The sequence below is a fragment of the Gobio gobio genome (genome assembly GCF_949357685.1).
Source record: "Gobio gobio genome assembly, chromosome: 4".
Taxonomy (NCBI): Eukaryota; Metazoa; Chordata; class Actinopteri; order Cypriniformes; family Gobionidae; genus Gobio; species Gobio gobio.
In genome coordinates this window covers 43,158,437-43,172,916 of record NC_137100.1, presented here as the reverse complement: position 1 = coordinate 43,172,916, position 14,480 = coordinate 43,158,437, and positions in this window count along the sequence as shown.

The following is a 14,480-nucleotide window of genomic DNA, read 5'->3' as shown; positions in this document are numbered from 1 at the left end:
CGTAACAGTTGCTCAGTCAGTGTTGATGCACTTTGGCAGTTGTAGTTTTTATTCCGATTGTATTATACATCTATTCATGAGAATCGATCGGGTCCTTCGCACCGGTGCGCCTAAATATTTTTCCACAGTCGCACGCAGTAATTTTCAGGTGCAAATGCTACATTATGTAGAGCCCTGGTTATGTATAGCTGTGCTATTGCTCTGCTAATTCAACCTCCACACTCAGCTCTTACTGATGGAATGTGCAATCATTGAAGATTTGCCGCGCATGGGCGTGGAACTGCCAACACTATATTGGCCAGTGTGGGACAACTCCATATTACACCCTACGGATTAAGAATGAGATATCTTATATATAATATTCAGAATACTGTGAATAATTAATGCATTTTAAAAATACTGTTCCCATCAACCGGTTAAAATGCAGAACACCGCTGTATGCTGTGTCAAAGAGGTATGCGTGCTCTCTGATGTAAATGAGTCTAATGGTGCGTTCACATGTTAAGTCAATTCAGAGACACGAATAGGCATTCTGCGGCGTGATTCGCGCAAATGAGGCGGCGCGAATTGACCGTTTTGAACGTGTGATTCACGCGAATCGCTCAAGTTGAAAAATCTGAACTTTGCCGGATATTCGCGCCGGGTTAACCAACCAGGAGCTTACTCTAGTAGTGACAACAATGAGGAGAAAATCTTTATATTAATATCTGGTTCAGACAATATGATTATCAATGTGATAACATTAAATGACATGAAACACAACCCAGTCTCTTTTTGTAAAATGCAAGTTTATGTTTGATCAATAATACAAAAGTATAATTAAAAGGTATAATAAGCTATACATGAAATAAAGCAAACATTTCAGTCAAACATTCAAAGTCAGTGCTAGTAGGCTACAACTATAACGTAAAGTTATAGCCTAAAAATAAAAAAATAAACGATTTGCCAGGGAAAAAATTATAGATCCACGAGACCAAAGATCGGCCGTTACATCTAAGACGAATTATAGCTCGAGACACCACAGAGACATCAGAGCCAGCGGCAGACGGCAGAAGGACTGGCCAAGGAAAGGCTACTCTCGCCGGGGTAAACAAGCGCAGAGCGCCGCTGATCCACTGGAGCTCACAATTCTGAAACGCCAGATAAAATGTTCAAATAGGCACTCTTTTTATAAATAAACCACAGATTTGAGCTTTAAACAACTACATTATCGCCTGAAAAGTCTTAAAACTACGTTTTATCACACATTCATAGTAGATTTTAACAAAAAAAGACGTGTAAACGGCCCATGTCAGCCATTTCTCAACGAGACGAGCCGGCAGACAGAAGTTGACAGAAGCCCCTCCCACGGCGCGAATTTGCGTCTGTTGTGCAGTGAATGTCACTTGCGAATGAAGCCAGTAAACTCAATGTTCAAGCGTCCACCTTCGCGCGAATCGCGTCCGATGTGAACGCCACATAACACAGATGAGAAGCGATGGCGGAACATGTGAAGTAGACACACTGAATGAAAATGCACATTCACTCTGACAGCAAAGGGTGCTAACACTTTAGATGCAGTTGTTACCTTGGTAACCCCTGTAAACATAGCAGCCACACTACTTTCTTTTTTTTTAACAGAATTTCGATGTGCTGCGATGAACACCACTGCGAATAAAAAAATCTGATTTGCTGTTTCGAAATTCTGTTCAAAAAAGAAAGTGGTGTGGCTGCTATGTTTACATGCATATCCCATACTACACTCTCAGAAAATTTTTTTCTAAAATGTGTACCTTAAGTGGTACAACACTGGGGCAGTACCATTAAAATGACATGTTATACCCCTGAAGGTATGAATTGACGCCTTGTTTTAGTGGAATCGTGGGAGTTGTTGTCTTCACCTTTAGAAATGCAGAAATCATATTTATGGATGAGCTAATTTATTAAAGATTTATTAACGTTAGTGTAGTTTGAAGCGGGATGAGGTTGAAAGCCGTTGGAGCGGAACGAGGCTGCTGGAGCGATTGCTAATGAGAAACAAGGGCGACACACAGCTCAAATACAGTGGAGCTTTTATTATACCAAAAATTACCGCTTCCACTTCCGGTCATGCGTATGTGGGTAATGCAGCGCTGTTTAATGTGGGTATGATATTGTGGCGAGCAGAGAGGCTGAGGGACCGTGAGAGCGGGACGAGGCCGCGGTCATTAGTGATGATGAGCACCAGCTGCGTGCTGTCGGCCTTGTGTCTCATGGAGGAGTGACGGGAGTATAAAGGAGGAGCAACGACAGTGAAGGACGAGAGAGGACCAGGCCTGGATTTTAAGTTGTGTTTTATTTATGTTATGTGTGTGCGCGGCAGTCGTCCGTGAGGGGCTGCCGCTTTTACTTTCCTTTTGTGTTCATTTATTTTATTAAAAGTATGTTGAACGTTCGCCGGTTCCCACCTCCTTCTTCCCACACGAACAAACTCTGTTACAGATATCATTCAGGGCTCGACATTAACGCTTGTCCGCTTGTCTGGGACAAGTGGATTTTTTTAAGGGGCAAGTGAAAGAGAATTTTACTTGCCCGACGGACAAGTAGCCTGATAAAACGTCATTAACAAAAATAACTAGAGAATCACCCAAATGCAAGAATGATTCTGCATTCATTACTGTAAGTGGCGATTGACAGTGAATGATAATAATGTATAATGAACTGACGTTAAAGTTGCACTGTTGACACTCGCGCAGCCTCTCCAGGAGAAATCGAAACAAATGTGCACCGCTCACACAGAGAAACTCAGTTAACACACTGCCATAAAAATGTAGAAATGTGGAGTTTATTTATATTTATAACATGATACAGTTGCAACGTCACATTACCAAGAGTGCTGTTTTCCTGAATAACATCAAGACTGAAAATGACACTGATTTCATATGACAGTTCCAAAACAATTATTAACATTAAGTCACTTACATTTTAGATACAATAGTGCTTTTGTTCTATTTCAGCAGCGAAAATAGTTCCAAAAGATCACAGCAGAACGCGTGTCACAGCAACAGCGTGTTAGTGAATGATTCAACCGTTTTGAATGAATCGATAGAATCAAAGATTCAGTTAACTGTTCGTAAACGACCGCCTCATTCTTGAATGAATCAGCGTTTGAACGAATCGACTCAATGACTCACTCATTCAGACGGTCACCTGCTGCCACCTACTGGTGGTTTAGTTTCATCTTTCCAACATTTCTTATTTGTATATTCAAAAAATATTTAAAACAATCTCATAACATTATTTAATGCAGTTGTAATTTTTCAGAGTAAATTATTTAATTTGACTGGTAACAGCCAGTGTCGTCTTCTAATTTAATTTATTGATCCAATTTAAGAATATAAAAGGAAATCTGAATCATAGCCTATATTTAATAAGATTAGGGGAAAAATGCCCTTTATAAAAGGTAAAAATATCACAAATATACATATGTCAAAGCTGATTGAACACTGGTGAGAATATTGCTTCAGAATAAATGATTTACAACACACAAAAAAAAAAATGGATCAGAGCTAACATGAACTAACAGTTAACAGTATTTTTTTAACTAACGTTAACAAAGAATAATAACTTATGTGAAAAATATAGCTTGTTAATGCATTAACTAATGAGACCTTATTATAAAGTATTACCTATTGTTCTTTATAATTATTTTTCACTTTAATCTGTTTGTTTACTTTATACATTTGTCTATTGCTTTATTGTATTTAAATATAGTTTTTTTTGTTATAAGAAAAAAGGCTTACCTGTTGACCTGTAACCTGTTAAAAGTATGACACCACTTTTTTTGCAACGTATTTCAATATCGTGATAATACCGTATACCGTGATAAAAACTTAGGCATTTATCGCAACATGAAAATTTGATACCATCACATGCCTAATACACACCCAAACATCATCTATATATATACCCAAATCATCAGATTAGACATGGACTTCTCAAGCTGACCATGGTTTAGCCTTACCCAGAGCCACTATGTCATCCCAGCTGCACTAGTCACAGTCTGCGTGTAACTGTCCTCAGTGTTCTGCTCATTGCTATGAATCAGCAAAGCCAGCAGAGCATAGTACAAAACACAGACAGAATGTTCTGTCTGCTCGCTGGATTACTGGAGCTATTTCCAGATAGCACTCTGTAGTTTTCTTTCTGCCACACATACACACGCATACAAGGTTTTTAAGGGCGGCCTGCCTCTGGGGACAGCTGTGCCTCTCTGAGTTAGGCTCACTGAGCCATGGCTCCTATACATTCATGTGTGAAAGCGACGATGGCTGATTTATATGTCTATAAATCCAGAAGTGTTCTGTCCAGTTTTTGAATGCATGAATTTATAGATCCTAGAATGTGGTAATATTTCTATTGGATGCTGGACTGCATATGGCAAACATGACCCGTTCAGTCCACTGAAATACCCTATCAGATCAAAAGCACTGTGACAAAGGATTTTCAAAGGATCCATGATGGAGACAAGCTCTGGGTGTGACCATCCCAACTGTGTTTGACTGTGGGACATTATGTACTTTATCTGCTGTCATATAGATAGACTGTTTGCTATATGTGTGTGTATATATATAGACTCATACAGTATGTAAATGTGTAAATGTGGGTCAGGAAAAAAAGAGGAGATTATGTGCAGACAGATCCGCTCTTGGTGTCAGTGCTGTGGGATATATTAGATTGAAGGATTTCTAGGACAGACATCAGAGAACATTCAAATTGCCCTCAACCACACATACACAGTTCAGAATGTCCTCATTCATTCGCCATATACAACACACTTCCATTGCTATATGTGTAATGCTCCGGACAATAATGCAGGTACAGTTTAGAAATATACAGTATTAGATAAATGTTGGACTAACAACCCTCTACACACACCTTGACAATAGAATCACCATTGACTAGTACATTTTTTTTTATCTTACTCACCAGACTATATATATATATATATATATATATACAGTGAGGAAAATAAGTATTTGAACACCCTGCTACTTTGCTGCTATTTCTGCTATTAAGTTCTCCCACTTAGAAATCATGGAGGGGTTTGAAATTGTCATCGTAGGTGCATGAGACATAATCTAAATTTTTTTTTTCAAGAAATCACAATGTATGATTTTTTAACTATTTATTTGTATGATACAGCTGCAAATAAGTATTTGAACACCTGTCTATCAGCTAGAATTCTGACCCTCAAAGACCTGTTAGTCTGCCTTTAAAATGTCCACCTCCACTCCTGCATAAAGACACCTGTCCACCCCATACAATCAGTAAGAATCCAACTACTAACATGGCCAAGACCAAAGAGCTGTCCAAAGACACTAGAGACAAAATTGTACACCTCCACAAGGCTGGAAAGGGCTACGGGGAAATTGCCAAGCAGCTTGGTGAAAAAAGGTCCACTGTTGGAGCAATCATTAGAAAATGGAAGAAGCTAAACATGACTGTCAATCTCCCTCGGACTGGGGCTCCATGCAAGATCTCACCTCGTGGGGTCTCAATGATCCTAAGAAAGGTGAGAAATCAGCCCAGAACTACACGGGAGGAGCTGGTCAATGACCTGAAAAGAGCTGGGACCACCGTTTCCAAGGTTACTGTTGGTAATACACTAAGACGTCATGGTTTGAAATCATGCATGGCACGGAAGGTTCCCTTCTTAAGTTTGGGGCCCGTCTTAAGTTTGCCAATGACCATTTGGATGATCCAGAGGAGTCATGGGAGAAAGTCATGTGGTCAGATGAGACCAAAATAGAACTTTTTGGTCATAATTCCACTAAACGTGTTTGGAGGAAGAAGAATGATGAGTACCATCCCAAGAACACCATCCCTACTGTGAAGCATGGGGGTGGTAGCATCATGCTTTGGGGGTGTTTTTCTGCACATGGGACAGGGCGACTGCACTGTATTAAGGAGAGGATGACCAGGGCCATGTATTGCGAGATTTTGGGGAACAACCTCCTTCCCTCAGTTAGAGCATTGAAGATGGGTCGAGGCTGGGTCTTCCAACATGACAATGACCCGAAGCACACAGCCAGGATAACCAAGGAGTGGCTCTGTAAGAAGCATATCAAGGTTCTGGCGTGGCCTAGCCAGTCTCCAGACCTAAACCCAATAGAGAATCTTTAGAGGGTCTCAAACTCTGTGTTTCTCAGCGACAGGCCAGAAACCTGACTGATCTAGAGAAGATCTGTGTGGAGGAGTGGGCCAAAATCCCTCCTGCAGTGTGTGCAAACATGGTGAAAAACGACAGGAAACGTTTGACCTCTGTAATTGCAAACAAAGGCTACTGTACCAAATATTAACATTGATTTTCTCAGGTGTTCAAATACTTATTTGTAGCTGTATCAAACAAATAAATAGTTAAAAAATCATACATTGTGATTTCTGGATTTTTTTTTTTTAGATTATGTCTCTCACAGTGGACATGCACCTACGGTGACAATTTCAGACCCCTCCATGATTTCTAAGTGGGAGAACTTGCAAAATAGCAGGGTGTTCAAATACTTATTTTCCTCACTGTATATACGTACACACATATACACAGGTGCTGGTCATATAATTAGAATATCATCAACAAGTTTATTTATTTCTCTAATTCCATTCAAAAAGTGAAACTTTTATATTATATTCATTCATTACACACAGACTGATATATTTCAAATGTTTATTTCTTTTAATTTTGATGATTATAACTGACAAATAAGGAAAATCCCAAATTAGAATATTGTGAAATGGTTATATATTGAAGACACCTGATGCCACACTCTAATCAGCTAATTAACTCAAAACACCTGCAAAGGCCTTTAAATGGTCTCTCAGTCTAGTTCTGTAGGCTACACAATCATGGGGAAGACTGCTGACTTGACAGTTGTCCAAAAGACGACCATTGACACCTTGCACAAGGAGGGCAAGACACAAAAGGTCATTGCAAAAAAGGCTGGCTGTTCACTGAGCCCCTTGTCCAAGCACATCAATAGAGAGGCGAAGGAAAAGATGTGGTAGAAAAAAGTGCACAAGCAATAGGGATAACCGCATTCTGAAGAGGATTGTGAAACCAAACCCATTCAAAAATGTGGGGGAGATTCACAAAGAGTGAACTGCAGCTGGAGTCAGTGCTTCAAGAACCACTACGCACAGACGTATGCAAGACATGGGTTTCAGCTGTCGCATTCCTTGTGTCAAGCCACTCTTGAACAACAGACAGCGTCAGAAGAGTCTCGTCTGGGCTAAAGACAAAAAGGACTGGACTGCTGCTGAGTGGTCCAAAGTTATGTTCTCTGATGAAAGTAAATTTAGCATTTCCTTTGGAAATCAGGATCCCAGAGTCTGGAGGAAGAGAGGAGTGTACAGTTTCTACAGTCAGTGATGGTTTGGGGTGCCATGTCATCTGCTGGTGTTGGTCCACTGTGTTTTCTCAGGTCCAAGGTCAACACAGCCGTATACCAGGAAGTTTTAGAGCACTTCATGCTTCCTGCTGTTGACCAACTTTATGGAGAAGCAGATTTCATTTTCCAACAGGACTTGGTACCTGCACACAGTGCCAAAGCAACCAGTACCTGGTTTAAGGACCATAGTAACCCTGTTCTTAATTGGCCTGCAAACTCGCCTGACCTTAACCCCATAGAAAATCTATGGGGTATTGTGAAGAGGAAGATGCGATATGCCAGACCCAACAATGCAGAAGAGCTGAAGGCCACTATCAGAGCAACCTGGGCTCTCATTACACCTGAGCAGTGCCACAGACTGATCGACTCCATGCCACGCCGCATTGCTGCAGTAATTCAGGCAAAAGGAGCCCCAACCAAGTATTGAGTGCTGTACATGCTCATACTTTTCATGTTCATACTTTTCAGTTGGCCAAGATTTCTAAAAATTCTTTCTTTGTATTGATCTTAAGTAATATTCAAATTTTCTGAGATACTGAATTTGGGATTTTCCTTAGTTGTCAGTTATATTCATCAAAATTAAAATAAATAAACATTTGAAATATATCCGTCTGTGAATGAATATAATATACAAGTTTCACTATTTGAATGGAATTAGTGAAATAAATCAACTTTTTGATGATATTCTAATTATATGACCTGGGGCCTCATTTATAAAACTTTGCGTAGGATTTGCGTCAGAAGTGGCATACGGATGAAACATAGGACGTGCGTACGCACAGAAATATTCGGATTTATAAAACCGTGCGCACGCACATCCTACGCAGTTTTCCCTTAATAAATCACAATCAATTCTAAATGTAGCGCAGCTTTTAAGTCTTCATGTCACACCCATAGTTGTAGGAAATAAAAAAAAGTAACTTCACTCAATGTGCGGTAGAAGTTATCGTTGGCGAGGTTGAAAAGAGAAGAAAAATGTTGTTTTGGAGGGCACAGTTTGGGTATTACTAATGCCAAAAAGGCACTTGAGTGGCAAAAGGTTGCAGACGCCGTAAATGCTGTAGCCTCACAACCTCGGACCATCGCCGAAAAAAAAAAAAAATGGTCGGACATCAAAGTCGAGGCAAAAAAGCGTCTAGCGCTCCATCGCCAGAGTGTGTCCTAATTTGCCAGCAAGTCTTCTTGCTGTCTGAAGATGCGTTCACTCCGAATCCTTCCATTTGCCACATCTTCTAGAGCGCAAGATCAGCCATTGTGCGTCATTACACATTGAGATGGGCATTTTATTTCCATCCATTTAATTGCATCTGACAAGCTACAGATGTCGGTTATAATCTACGTGGAAATGGGAAATAGTTCAGTGCAAATGTAATGTCTTGCAGCTTTCTGAATGGTTGAGACATGCGTCATACGTTATTTTATCAAAAATAAAACTAAAGGCATATCAATGAATACCATGATTCCGTAGCTGATGAAGAAATTTTACTATGAAAACAACTTTCCCCAGTGGACAATTAATACATCTATCTATCTATCTATCTATCTATCTATCTATCTATCTATCTATCTATCTATCTATCTATCTATCTATCTATCTATCTATCTATCTATCTATCTATCTATCTATCTATCTATCTATCTATCTATCTATCTATCTATCTATCTATCTATCTATCTATCTATCTATCTATCTATCTATCTATCTATCTATCTATCTATCTATCTATCTATCTATCTATCTATCTATCTATCTATCTATCTATCTATCTATCTATCTATCTATCTATCTATCTATCTATCTATCTATCTATCTATCTATCTATCTATCTATCTATCTATCTAATCTCCCTAATTATCTATCTATCTATCTATCTATCTATCTATCTAGATCTCCCTAATTATCTATCTATCTATCTAATTGCATCTATATCTGCTCCGCCAGACGGACACATTAGCTATTTTGTTCTGTTTACCATATTTATGAGGATGAATTGCAATGCATAACATGCCAATATTATTGCAGAACATATTTCACTTTTCTTTTTGCAAATATGTGTTAATTTGCATTTCTGTTGTAATTTTCGTTTGATTTTGTTTTACACTGCAGATCGATCAAACGGGTGTTTGTGACGTGTAGGCTGTTAATATTAAGACTTGCTTTGTGAAGTCTTCAAGTTATTTATGAGAGGCAGTATTGCCATTTCTTTTACACAACGGTCTACAGTTTCACACACTTTCACGTGTTTCATCCATCTGCCGACGGTGTCGCCATTTCTCATTTCACCCGTTTTTGTGTGTACGCCTGGGTCAGAGCTTGCGTGAAGGACCGCACATTTTCCCGTCAAGTTTGCTTTTTATAAATACCAATTATTGCGTAGAGAGCAGCGTACGCCTTCTTTTGTGCGTACGCAATGTTTATAAATGAGGCCCCAGCACCTGTGTATATATATATATATATATATATATATATATATATATATATATATATATATATATATATATATATAATATATATGGGGATTGAAAAAACAACAGGTTTTGACAGCTTTACTTTTACATATATTAAGAGGAAACATTTTCTATTGGCATGTTCTCTTTTGTTGCACCTTTTTTCACCATGCATATATGCATGACAATTTGATTATCAGATCATCAGATTCAAATGACTGTTGGGTTTTGACTATTCAGGGTTTAAAATTAACCTTGTCAATCAGAATGTGTTAAAGGGTAACACACATTTTCTGCCAATCTCATGTTAATCTTGAGTACCTATAGAGTAGTATTGCATATTTATAAAAGACAGATATGCTGTACCATTTCTTTCCGAAAACAGCCAAGCTTGTGTAGGCGTGCAGTGGGCAGTGGGCATGAGTATGGAATTCCAAAGCTGCCAATATAAATGTAAAAAAAAAAAAAAAAAATACATACATAAATATACAAATAAATGTAAAAAACCCAAAAATGTATAAATAAATATTCATAGAAAAAATTCATTAAAAAATTATACATTTATTTCCTTATTTCTGTGTATATATATATATATATATATATATATATATATATATATATATATATATATATATATATATATATATATATATATATATATATATATATATATATATATATATTTAATATATAAAAAAAATCCATATTTATTTATTATTTATTTATATATTTATTCATTTTTACATTTATTTATTTTTACATTTATTTATTTATACATTTATTTATTTGTACATTTATTTGTCCGTAGGGTAATGAGGAGGGCGTGGTTTACCTCAGACATAGCAATCTAGCTCAGAGTAGGCGAGGGCGAAGCGTTGAGGCCACAGTGACAACTTGTGGTCGAAATACAATAAGTATAGCCTACTGACGTTGATTCTGTCTGTGTCTTGGATAGGTATATGGCCAAAATCTTAAATCTTACTGTGTCACGCACGGTTTGCCAACAAAACACATACATTTGATGCAGTTTAACTCACCGCCTGTGGTTTCGACTCGTGACTGGGAACAATCACTTGCAGAACTCCGTTGCTGCTCCGGAAAAACAAACTGCATCCACTGTTCCCTTAACGCTGGGTTATTTCCCTCACAACCAAAAACACACTTATATAGTGACATTGTTGATTTTGTGGTCTGCGACAGCTTCTGTAACCCGGACGAAGCGCATTGATGGACGTGCTCTCGCTCGGGTCTCGCACGCGCTCATCCAGGAGAAGTGCCCACAAGCAATTCCGCGCTTTATGAAGTCATAAAGGGCCATACTCGTAAAAAGCGTTCCAAAAAATTTTCAAATCCTAAAGGAGTGTATTTGGCATAGAAATACTCCATCATACGTTCAACTAATTATCAGGGATGGGCATTTCAAGCAAAAATAATATTCGATGATCGCTGGGAATTATTCGATTATTATTCGAATCGCAACTCCTCCCCTGCATGCACGCATGTAGCCTATAGGCCACACACGTATAAACAGAGAGAGAGAGAGGGAGAGATAACAAACAGTTTAATTCATTAGGGAATAGGCTATATCAGCTCAAGCCTTAGAATTATTGTAACATGCTGAAACATATGGCTGTTATTTGACATTGTCTCAAGTTATCGTAACCGTTATATGCCACGCAAGTCTGCAGTGTGCTTGAGACACAATGTGTTGTTCTTCAGTTGTCTTATAGGGCGTTTTTACACTGACATTTTAGTTTGAAATGGGGCACGGTTCGCATGAAATATTGCTAATCTGAAAGCTGTCATACAGAGCTTGGTGCGCACTGAGGTAGCCTACCGAACCAGAGAACCCATAACCTGAGTTCGGTTGCTCTCGAACTGTGCTGCGATTCCTGTGAATGTGAAAGCAACACTCTGGTGCGCACTTGTTCAGGAAGAAAAGTAACCAACGTTTTAGGCGATTACAATGTCATTAGTTCAATAACATACATGTAAGGGATGATACTAGTGTTGATTTACCTTAGATACAAGTGAGAGCGAGCCTGTTGTGAATTCGCTCAAATCTAGGCCCTAGCTCGGCCCGTGTCTGACAGCTTATCAAAATTCTCTGCCCGAGTCCGACTGGAGCCCGTGTTAAAAAAAAAAAAATTATCCTCCCGATTACACACTGTTGCAGCCATTAAAATAGTTCACAACAAATAGTTGTTTTTAATGTTAATGTAGTTATATTTAGTTTAGTTTCTTTATTAAGTTAATTTAGAAAAATGTTTGGAGCCTTTTTTGTTTGTTAAAATTAAAGTTTTTGTTTTTCAAAGTGACAACCAAGTGGCCAGCGGCCGACAGTGAGTTAACCACATGTTTGATCAATTTAGCCTCTCAAATCAACAGTTGACTTGTGCCTATAATAAAGTCAATATATATAAAACACTTCAAGCTTATCACAATGTTGGTTTCACCACCACAGTAAAAAGGCATGTTTGACATGCTGAGGCAGGCTGCTGCTGCTTGCAACGGCACTCGCAAACGAAACGGCTGTACAATCTACTAATAAACTAAATAAAAATAAAAAACATGCAGTTTGTCTTACCTTACACCTCTCCTCAAAATGAATATAAATCTGATCTTCAATTTCCGCGCTATATACACATTTAACGGAGTTCACGTCAACGAAAGCAACAGATAAGAGCTAAATTTTATTTATCATCAGCTCAAGATGAGATCAAATACCGCAATAGGAGAAAGAGTGACCTAAGCACTGGTGAGATCATTTAGTTTCATTAGTTTTAATGAAGATGATTGTGTTTTTGAGCATCCAAGACTTGGCTACTTTCAGTTTCATTTGGGTTTTGCGGCGATGCGTTAGGGGTGTGGTCCTGGTCAAGACAATCTCCTGAACTCCAAACTGCATGTCAGAATGGGAAAGAAAGGTGATTTAAGCAATTTTGAGCGTGGCATGGTTGTTGGTGCCAGACGGGCCGGTCTTAGTATTTCACAATCTGCTCAGTTACTGGGATTTTCATGCACAACCATTTCTAGGGTTTACAAAGAATGGTGTGAAAAGGGAAAAACATCCAGTATGCGGCAGTCCTGTGGGAGAAAATGCCTTGTTGGTGCTAGAGGTCAGAGGAGAATGGGTCGAATGATTCAAGCTGATAGAAGAGCAACTTTGACTGAAATAACCACTCGTTACCGTATGCAGCAAAGCATTTGTGAAGCCACAACACGCACAGCAGAAGACCCCACCGGGTACCACTCATCTCCACTACAAATACGAAAAAGAGGCTACAATTTGCATGAGCTCACCAAAATTGGACAGTTGAAGACTGGAAAAATGTTGCCTGGTCTGATGAGTCTCGATTTCTGTTGAGACATTCAGATGGTAGAGTCAGAATTTGGCGTAAACAGAATGAGAACATGGATCCATCATGCCTTGTTACCACTGTGCAGGCTGGTGGTGGTGGTGTAATGGTGTGGGGGATGTTTTCTTGGCACACTTTAGGCCCCTTAGTGCCAATTGGGCATCGTTTAAATGCCACAGCCTACCTGAGCATTGTTTCTGACCATGTCCATCCCTTTATGACCACCATGTACCCATCCTCTGATGGCTACTTCCAGCAGGATAATGCACCATGTCACAAAGCTCAAATCATTTCAAATTGGTTTCTAGAACATGACAATGAGTTCACTGTACTAAAATGGCCCCCACAGTCACCAGATCTCAACCCAATAGAGCATCTTTGAGATGTGGTGGAACGGGAGCTTTGTGCCCTGGATGTGCATCCCACAAATCTCCCATCAACTGCAAGATGCGATCCTATCAATATGGGCCAACATTTCTAAAGAATGCTTACAGCACCTTGTTGAATCAATGCCACGTAGAATTAAGGCAGTTCTGAAGGCGAAAGGGGGTCAAACACAGTATTAGTATGGTGTTCCTAATAATCCTTTAGGTGAGTGTATAGCCCTATAACACCCTCTCACACTTAAAAAAAAAAAAAAAATTATTTACCAGGAGTAAGATTTACTTATGTGGTTTAAATATCCAGATGCATTTACACTTTTCGTCCAGTTTCCTCTGAAATGCGTCCCAGACCACCTTCTGAATTGGTTTGTTTGAGTGATCGGATATTAATCTGTCTTGAAAGAATTTCAAAAGGCATAGTAAATGGTCTTTTCACAATCGGATAGATATCTGATCAGAGAAATCGAATGAAGTGAGCTGAAGGAGCGCTCACTGCTACTACTGCTGCTGCTGGCGCGGACTCTGAACACCGTGCAAACCAGTCTTGACAGTCGCGTGGTCTCCTGTTGTTTCCACCAGCGCAGCACATCTCAGTTTCTTTTAATTAATGAATGAATTAATTAATGTCTAATATATAAAAAGGAGAAGCCTAAAATGAACGCGTCACCTCCACATCAGCACCGAAAACGTGGGGATCTTTTTAGATGATAATCGCACAGCATATTCGATATTCTATAATTAAATCAACTAATCGAAAATTCGAAAATCTTGATTCATCCCTACTAATTATTTGAAATTTTAGCCATGTTTAGCATGAGAATCGAACTCTGTAACAGTGTAAATAAGTCAGAATGCATGAAATAGCGGTAGACCCCCCCTTTAAGAAC